The 9,021-nt window shown below is 47.9% G+C and overlaps 1 long non-coding RNA gene across 1 annotated transcript in view; it reads right to left on the bottom strand.

Moving 5' to 3' along the window:
- The window catches only part of LOC308636207, a 770,476-nt gene that overhangs the window by 304,813 nt on the left and 456,642 nt on the right, over positions 1–9,021 (bottom strand). The window lies entirely within an intron of this gene.

Below are 9,021 nucleotides of genomic sequence, written 5' to 3'. Positions count from 1 at the left end.
GGTGTTCTGTGTCTGGTGATTCGGGGGCACTGAGAGGGCTATTGTCACAGAACTACCATCCTTCCCATTTCGTGTCCAGTGCCCTACTGGGCAAGAAGTGCGTGGCCTGAGTGCAGGAAAGGGTCCCAGTCTAGGGGACCCTAAGACTCCTCCCCAGTTTAGGGGAGGAGCGCCCTCTAGTGGGGTCAGGGTGAATTCTTAGGTGGAGCTAGCTAGAAACTCCAAAAGGCGGCCTTAGCCACCTGGTGCATCAGTTAGGCTGCCTGCTGGGGTTTGCAGCAGGTGAGTTGCCAGGAGGAACTTTGAATACCCTTATTACATGGATGTTTATTCCAGGTCTGGCCACTTTAAGAAAAGCCAGATTCAAGATCAAATTAATACAATAGTCCTGGTTTTATAGAAAATTTCATGCTGGGTTTTTCACTAAAGCCACTTTCCCTGTTGAATGTAAGTGGATTTGATTTGCAAGTTTGAATTTCCACTGTTTTTGAAATATCAGCTGAATAAAGTTGAGATTTATTTTATTTAGAAAATCATACTTTGTAAAATAATTTGACATTGTTATCACTAATAACCTTTTTTATGGTTCCAGGACAGTTTCTTAAACACTGTTCCATGGCCTAGGACTGGGCTGGCTGGCTCAGAAGCAGTTGGGAACTTTTTTTTTTAAAGTACAGATTCCTGGGGCCTATTCCAGACCTGAATTAGAACATTTTTTAAGTCTCTGAGGTCATTCTTACATGTGTATTTTGGAACCACTGTCTTGCAGGAGGCTTTTGTCTTAATCAAAGGTGATAGCATTTGAAAGTGTAAACTCAGAATACATGTGTGAAGGAGCTGTGGGGTGGAGCTCGGTGGTAGTGCACCTGACTAGCATGAGTGAAGCCCAGCACCAAAGAATACATGTGTGAAGAGCAAGACCCATCAAGTCCAAGAATAAAGTTATTTATAGCCTCCTTTATTCCAGAAGAGAGTTGAAACAGGAAATAACTCAGGCTGGGGATATAGCTTAGTGGAGTAATCCCCAGGACTGCTGGGGCAAATGTTGAACAAGAATACGGAAAAAAACAGTGGAAAAAAAATGAGGATCACAAGTCAAATCAGTGGAATGTAAGTACAGAGAAAACCTCAAATGCAAGTTGAAAATCCTTCAGATGCACTGGGGAATCCCTCTTGGGACTCTGAGCCTTGGCAGAACAGCACAATTCTTTACTGACTGGTGGGATGGGGGTGTCACCTGTTTTCAGGGAAAACCCAGAGCCTTACTACTACTGGCTTCCGCTGAATTCCCCATAGTCCCTACTGGAAGTCAGGCAAAGTTTTTTACCCTGCCTCCCCATTAATTTTCACAAACTAAAGTACGTCCTGCTACTCATATGTGCAAGCAAGAGGGCTGAATTTTAGTGACTTTCTAAGGGCCACGCAGAGTGGTGACTCCTTGTCTGGCTGTCCCACATCTCCCAAGATCTGCATCAGCTTGCCTACCACACTTCTTGGAGACGCTCAGCTGGGGTGTAGGAATCAACCACAAGTGTGTGGGGACTGAGGTTGCCTGCTGACACTACGTGCAGGTCAAGCATTTGTTGCAGACCATTTAGACTTCACATAGCAAATTCTTTGTTCTAGAACATTTTCCCAGTGGAAGGGGAAAGCAATTTGGGGGAACTTTTGAAGTGGGGGGGTGAAAGCTGTACCTGCACTTTGCCACCAGAGGGTGGCATAGCCCTTCTAATGGCTGGTCTGTCGGAGTCCTCGGGTACTTTTGACACTGACAGATTTGGATCCAACTTTTTAGATCCAGCTTTTCTTGCTGGGCAGTGGCTTTGGGCTACTCTTGGAGCTTTCAAGAGTACAGCCAAAAATGGCCTCCAAAACCCCAGCGAGATTTCATTTCCAGAACTCCCTTTTCAGTCCTTCCTTGGTTTGTGGACACTGCAAATGTGGGAAACGTTTCTCAAGGTGTGGTGGTCATTCCTCCCTGCCTTTCTGTGTCCTTTCATTTTGTGTGGTGCATGGGAAAAGAAGGAAATGGACCTCTGCAACACTTCCTCCCCACCTCATCCCTTTGTCCCTCTACCATCTGGCTGTACATTGGGTTCCCCTCAGGAGCTTTTAGAAATAGCCATGTGAGGGCATTTTACCTTGACCCCTTCTGATTAACTGGCCCAGAGTGGACCCTGTGCATTGTGTGCTGCCCAAGTGATTGTAATGTGCAGGCATGACCGAGAGCAGAAAAGAACTTCAACCCAAGAGCAGGCCATCCCTGTGAGTTTCCCTCTGTCTACACTGGTGTGGTAGCCTTTTGTCATTGTGACCAAAATACTGACAGGAAAAACTTGGAGGAGGAAAGATTAATTTTGGCTCATGGTTTCAGGGGATTCAGTTCGTGGTCTGCCAGCTCCATTGTTTTCAGCCTGAGGTGAGGCAGAACATCATGGCAGAGGGCATGGTGGAGGAAAGCTACTCAGTTTCCGGTACCCAGGAAGCAGAAGATAAGCTTTTCCAGGGCATGGATCCTACTTCCCAGTGGTCCATCCAGCTATCAATGGGATAATTCACTGAGGAGGTCAGAGCCCTCAAGATCCAATTATTGTGTGAAGGCCCCACCTCTGAACCTTGCTTCGTGGGGCATTAAGGTTTCAACACATGAGCTTTGTGTGTGTGGTGTGTGTGTGTGTGTGGGGGGGGGGTCAGATCCAAAAGATAATGATGGGGAATCACTGTTCAAGGCTAGCTGGAGGGGAGAATGGAGACCTAATTCTCTCAGCTGGTTTGGGGAGAAGCCAAATCTATCTTGGCTAGTGGGTGCCCCTCATTTTCTAAGGCTGCTCTGTCTAAAGCAAAGCACCACAGTGTGACAGGCCAGCCCTTCCTGCCCTCCAGGGAACCTCCCAGCCTTCCCCACCATATCCTGCCTTGCTCCATGCTCCCCGATTGCTTGATCTTGGAACATGTCATGCTTTTCTGCATAGCTGCATCTTTGCACAAGATGTTTCCTTTGTCACATGTCAAGGACACTCCACAACCCCATGTCACCTCCACGAAATCCCTCCCCCAACCTCTAGCCTTGCCGTCTCCTGGAGAATGATAGTTGTTTCTCCCACAGGGACCCTTGTGTATCCCCTACTTTGTGCACATAGTAGGTGGTCAGGAACATGGGGTAAATGGCCTTTGGGAGGGTGCTTGAGTCCAGCCTTTGTGGGTAACAGAAATGGATGCGAAGGTCCAGTGAAGTTGTTGTAATCGGACTCAGGAAGCCAGATAATTCAATGCCCCTAGTGTTCAAAGACTCAACAACAGCGATGGCTAAAGTAAAAGGGGGAGACCCCAGGAGGGAAAGTCAACCAGGATTGGAGAGAGGCAGGAGAGAGACCATCTTGTCTGAGATCTAAAGTGGAAAGGCCTGAATCCTGGGAACCCCTCAGTCTGGAGTAAACAGGATGGCTGGATCATGCTAGGTAAGTGTCATAACTAATAAGTCATGATTAATGCAGGGTGCCCAGAGGAAGGGGACTGGCCTCAGAAGCTAACTCCTAACTCAGTCATTCCTTTGGTGTGATCTCACAGCCCCTCCTTACAGGTACCTGTGACATGAGACTCCTCCTGGAGAGCTGGTGGAGGCTGAGCAGGCCCAAGTAGGCAGTCCTCCAACCTTGAAAGAGGGCCATAGCACTAGGCAGGGTGTTTGCCTTTGTGTGTTCAGTGCTTTCGTGCCCTGCTCCCAGAGCTCTGCATGCCCAACACTGTGTGAGCTGCTCCCTGCAAACCTGCCCTCTGCAGTCTGCAGTGAGCACAGAGTGAGGCAGCACTGCAATCCCCAAACCCAGAAGACAGCCCTACCAGCTGCAGCCACGTGGCACATATCCCTCTCAGTCTCAGCTTCCTCCTCTTAGAATGGAGCAACCTGTCCCACATCCCTTTCCAGGTGGGCCTGGCTCAAATGACCTAGTGTTTGCAGCAGACTCCAGACCTCTGAAGAGGTGATTCTCAGCTATGGCTGCTTCCTGGCATTACCTAGAGTTAAAAAAATTGACTTTGGTCTCACCCCAAGAGACGCTGGGCTACTTGGTCTGGGACCTGGGCTTCAAGACTTTTTTTTTTTTAACTTTCCAAGGAATCTCTTGCTCTAAATGCCTTCCAGGTGTGAGGGACTATTTTTCCTGTCCAGCTGGAGAGTTGATCCCTGTTCATATGAAACAAAGTAATGTGCTCCATCTCCACAGTTGAGGGACAATGGCTCAGAGCAACTGTCATGGTAGGGACATTGACTAGGAAGGGCTTTTCCAGTGACAGGCGCTGGCTGTGTTCAAAGGAAAGGAAGAGTGGGAGAAGCTGAGAAGAAGGGGTGAGGTGGAGAAGAAGCTCTTGTCAGCCTCTAGCTGCTGAAGGCGGTGAGAGAGGGCTTATGCCATCTGCCCATTGTCTCCATGGCTCACAGCTTCCTGGAACTAGCTCAGAGCCCATGGAAGAAATCGTTGCTGCTCAGAGGCCCAAGAAACCTGAAATGGAGCTAAATTTTTGGAGTGTGATAACTCATCAGAGTTATAGGCCTGAGTTATGCAGAAGGAAAGAAATTTCTCTCCTTGTTCTCTTTTCTGATCAGGGCAATGGGTGCCACTTGGACAAAGCCCACCCACTGGCTCTGCTTATCTCCTGGCACCTTTCTGCACCCTCTGCTAAGAATTTCCTGTGCCCAGGATATGTTCAGGGACTCAGGCAAGGGGTCAGGGAAGGGAGACTTCTGTGGGAGGGCAGAGTAATCACCACTCACCAGGGACCTCTGCAGATTATTGTGAATATCAAGATAAAATGCTGGAAATGAAGCCCTGGTTGCTCCCAGGTGCTGTCCAAATTCCTGTTGCTATATGCATGGAGTGAGTGTCCATGGTGATTCCTTTCAGGAAACCATTTCTTTTTTCCCGCTTGTGGCAGAAGGCAGCCCCTTTTACCTCAGCCTGGGGATCCTGGGAGGTCCTTCACGGGCAGCCCCAGGAGCTGAATTCCAGAATGGGAGCTGTAGCCATCTCCTTGGATTAAAAGATACTTTGGAATAAATATGTTAAGTTCACCCATTTGGAGGGAACTGCACTTGATTAATGATGGGGGAGGCCTGGAATATTCACTTAAGGAAAAAGTTTAAGCCTGGTTCACAGCTTTTTTTTTTTTTTTAAATTGTAGATGGACACAATACCTTTATTTTATCCATTTATTTTTATGTGGTTCTGAGGATCGAACTCTGCCTCATACGTATAGGCAAGCGCTATACCATTGAGCTACAACCCCAATTACAAGCAATTGGGGCAGCAATTAGGTGCCAGGCAAGTGGGATAGATACTGGAGGGTTTTGTTCAGAGGGAAGAAACTCATCCAGGGCAGCAAGAGTGAGCAAGGAGGCTTCCTGGAGGGGAGGCTGGAGCAGGCTAGAGGGCAGAATGGACCCATGTTCCTGGGGAGTTTGGGGAGGGGAGCTGGATTGAGAAGAGGAGTGGGAGCTCAGTTCTTGGTAGGCTGGGTTTGGGATGAACTGTGCAGAGTAGGGAGTATTAGAGGGGAGTTGTAGAAGTGGGAGAAGCAAGGCTGGGAAGCCCTGGGGTGAATGCAGTGGAGGAATCCTTAGGTACCATCCTAAAACCAGAAGGGAAGAATCCTGACTCATGCCCTGCATTCCTTGGCCCCAGGAGAGCAGCCTCTTCTTTAGTGTAAACTTGCAAGGAAGAGGATGAACTGGGGTTCTACCAGTCTCCCCCAGGAGCACCCATTGACCCAGACTCTCCCCTTCCAGACTGGTGAAGTCCCGCTGGTCAGAGGCATGAGGGGGCAGAGGCTGGCACTGCCAGGTAAGCTGAGAACTCCCCGCAGTTCACTTTCATGATGTTGACAAGCTGGTGAGACCTAGTGGAGAAGCTGTCAATCTGGTGTGAAGTGTGGACAAGCTCTGCTCTCCCGGGAAGACCTGACTACCAAGGACCTTGGACATCATCTTTTGCAATACGGCATAGTGAGATGGGAGTGGTGGGATGATGTTTGAAATAATGATAATGGCTTAGAATCCTGGTGTTACCACTTGTTAGCAGCTCAACCTTGGGCTTCATCACCCAAACCTCAGTGTCCTGCCTATATAATGGAGGATAATAATAACTACTTCATAATGCTGGTTCACGTGTCTGTATTTGAGTCAATGGGAGTGATTTTTGTAAGAGGGAAGAAGAGCTTAAATGATCTTAGTGTGACAATCAGCTCTGCCCCTTCTGTTCATGGAAACTTGAGCAAGTTACATCATATCTTACCTTCTGGGGATCCACAATGACCAAGTCACAAGGTGGCTATGGCCAAGCACTATAAAGTGCTTGCAGCACAGCTTGGAACATGAAAGGTATGGTAACTGAAGTTTGATGGTTGTTGTTAATTAGCATTGCATAAGACCTGGGTCTGATCCTTCTTATTCAGCTGGTATGATTTTTAGTCAAGGATCTGATATCCCCAAAGATACTTTGTACTCAAAGAAAGTATTGCAAGTGTCTGCCAGTTAGGCTTTATTTGTTAAGAGCTTTAAGAATGTTGTTGACATGATATTGACTTGCATTGCAAGCTCACTTTACTACTTACGAGTATTCACCCGCTCTCTTTTTCTCTCAGCCTCAGTGTCGTTGTGTATGAAATGGGGATGCTCATAATGGCCTACTTGGCTGAACTGTTGTGAAGGCAAAAACAATCAAATGTATAAACCAATGAGGATGCTCTGGGCTGCAAGTATCAGAAATCCCAATTCCAACACTTTGGCATTAAGAATTTGTGGAACTGGGGCAGCTTGTAGGGTTGCTTGATTCAAGACTCGGTGATGTCATTAAAGGCAGGCCTGGGGCCCACCTAGCTTCCCTGCAAGCAGTGGAATTATGGAGAGAAAACATGAGAAAGATGACAATGGTGATTTAGGGGCTGGACTGGAATTGTCATCTCAAAAATTTCATTTGTCCTTTCATTTTAGGAATGCCATTGAGCATGCACTAGGTAATAGTCAAAGGGTTGGGCCTTGAGGTACAAATATGATTCAACAAGACCCCATCCACATTAGTGACCTATTGTTGTGTGACAAATCACCCTCTCACACTGACACTTCAGACAACAATAGAGGAGCAGGATTTGGGCTATGATAATGCATTTCTGCTCTTTGACTTCAGGGTCCTCAGCTAGAAGATTCTGAGGCTGTTGGAGGAGAATCATCTTAAGGTCATGTCCAGTACTTTTTTTTTTTTTAAGAGAGAGTGAGAGAGGAGAGAGAGAGAGAGAGAGAGAGAGAGAGAGAGAGAGAGAGAGAGAGAATTTTTAATATTTATTTTTTAGTTCTCGGCAGATACAACATCTTTGTTTGTATGTGGTGCTGAGGATCAAACCCGGGCCGCACGCATGCCAGGCGAGCGCACTACCGCTTGAGCCACATCCCCAGCCCAATGTCCAGTACTTGATATCTCTGAGCCCTGGAATACCTGCACATGCATGGCTTCTCCACATGGCCAGGACTTCCTTACAGCACAGTGGTTGTATCCCAAGGGAAGAACCAGATGGGATTTATATCCTTTTTTTTTTTTTTTTTTTTTTTTTTTAATGATCAAGCCTTAGAAGTTACAGGGCGAATTCTGCCATATCCCTTGGGTGGTGGCAGTTACAAGCTTCCAGCCACCTTTTTCTCAGTGGGAAGTAGAAGAGCAGGTGGGATGGGCTGAACACATAGGTACAGCTGTCTTTGGGCAGTTTAATCTGGCACACTCCCCCAAAGAATCAACACTTCTGCCTGGGAACATGTACGTAATTAGCCCAGAACAATAACATGCACAAACTCCATCATCATAGGTACAAGGTGCTTTCGGGAGTGGGACTCAGGCTGAATCTTGGGGCTGAATCTCAGATGAATCAGACTTGACCAGAGTTGATAAGGGCTAAGCAGGGGGACTATCTGAGCAGAGGGAAATCACTGGAAAGTGCTGGAGGATTCTGTGGTGGGAGCTCAGGTCCAGCCAGGGCCAGACTTGAGGTGCCTGAGAGTGAGCTCATTACTTTCTGTCCTCCTTTATTTCCAATCCTTCTGCACACAGAAGGCACTTAATAAATATTGATTGAAACTGGAGTGAGCAGCAAGTGTTGAAGAGAGAAAGCCGAATCCCAGAGGGATGCAGGGCGGCCTCCTGAAGGGGGCATGGGATAAAGACAAGCCAGAAATCACTTTCTTATTGTGGGGACTTGAGTCTTTTTTTCTTAGTTTTCTAATATTTTTCAATGCTTCTGAGAGTCCACAGGCGCTGGTGGCAGCCCCTGAGCCACGTCTCTTTCATTTCCCTGGCCCCCAGCAGGATTCTTGAGTCCTCACCCCTCCCTCTTGGCCCCCAGCCCATGCTCTCTTCTGCCTCTTGTAGGGTGGGGAGGAGGCTGCTGGCTGAGGAGGCACCAGAGGGAGAGTGACAGGGCCAGCCGGAACAGCAAGGAAGGAAAAGAAAAGAGGAGGAGCTGAGAGGGCAGAGTGAATAGAATCATTGAGTGAGTGCTGGGCGCCAGAGTCAAGCCCATACTGAAAATTACTTTTCCCCTCATGCTTGTCCCAGGGAAAGAGCCAATTCAAATAGTACCTATTGGAAATGGAAGAGTAATGCCAACAGGCAGCTTCTTGCACCCATCTCTGGGAGCAACTGGGGACCTCTGTGTGCTTCAGGAACCTCCATGTATGATCACAGACATCCTGAGCTTGGGGGGCCAGATGTCCCTAAGCAGGATGGGGGCTGCCCCAGCATCTTGCATACTAAGTGGTACAGCCTGAGATGGGCCTGGACTGGTCTCTGAAGGACTCTGTGCTCTGATGGGTACAGTGGGCTAAGCCATGGTACTAACGAGATCAAATGGTCCAGTTCCAAATCCAAGAACAGAGAAGCAACAGGACTTGAAGCAATCTTAGGGACCACTAAGCCTGACTTTTCAGGGAAGGTGACTTGCCAAGGGCCATACAGCTAGTTGAGGATGACAGATCTGGAATCA

Source organism: Spermophilus citellus (genome assembly GCF_964194105.1).
Source record: "Spermophilus citellus genome assembly, chromosome: 17".
In the NCBI taxonomy this organism is placed as follows: domain Eukaryota; kingdom Metazoa; phylum Chordata; class Mammalia; order Rodentia; family Sciuridae; genus Spermophilus; species Spermophilus citellus.
The sequence above is the reverse complement of the archived record's forward strand: the minus strand, read 5'-3'. Positions and strand labels throughout refer to the sequence as shown.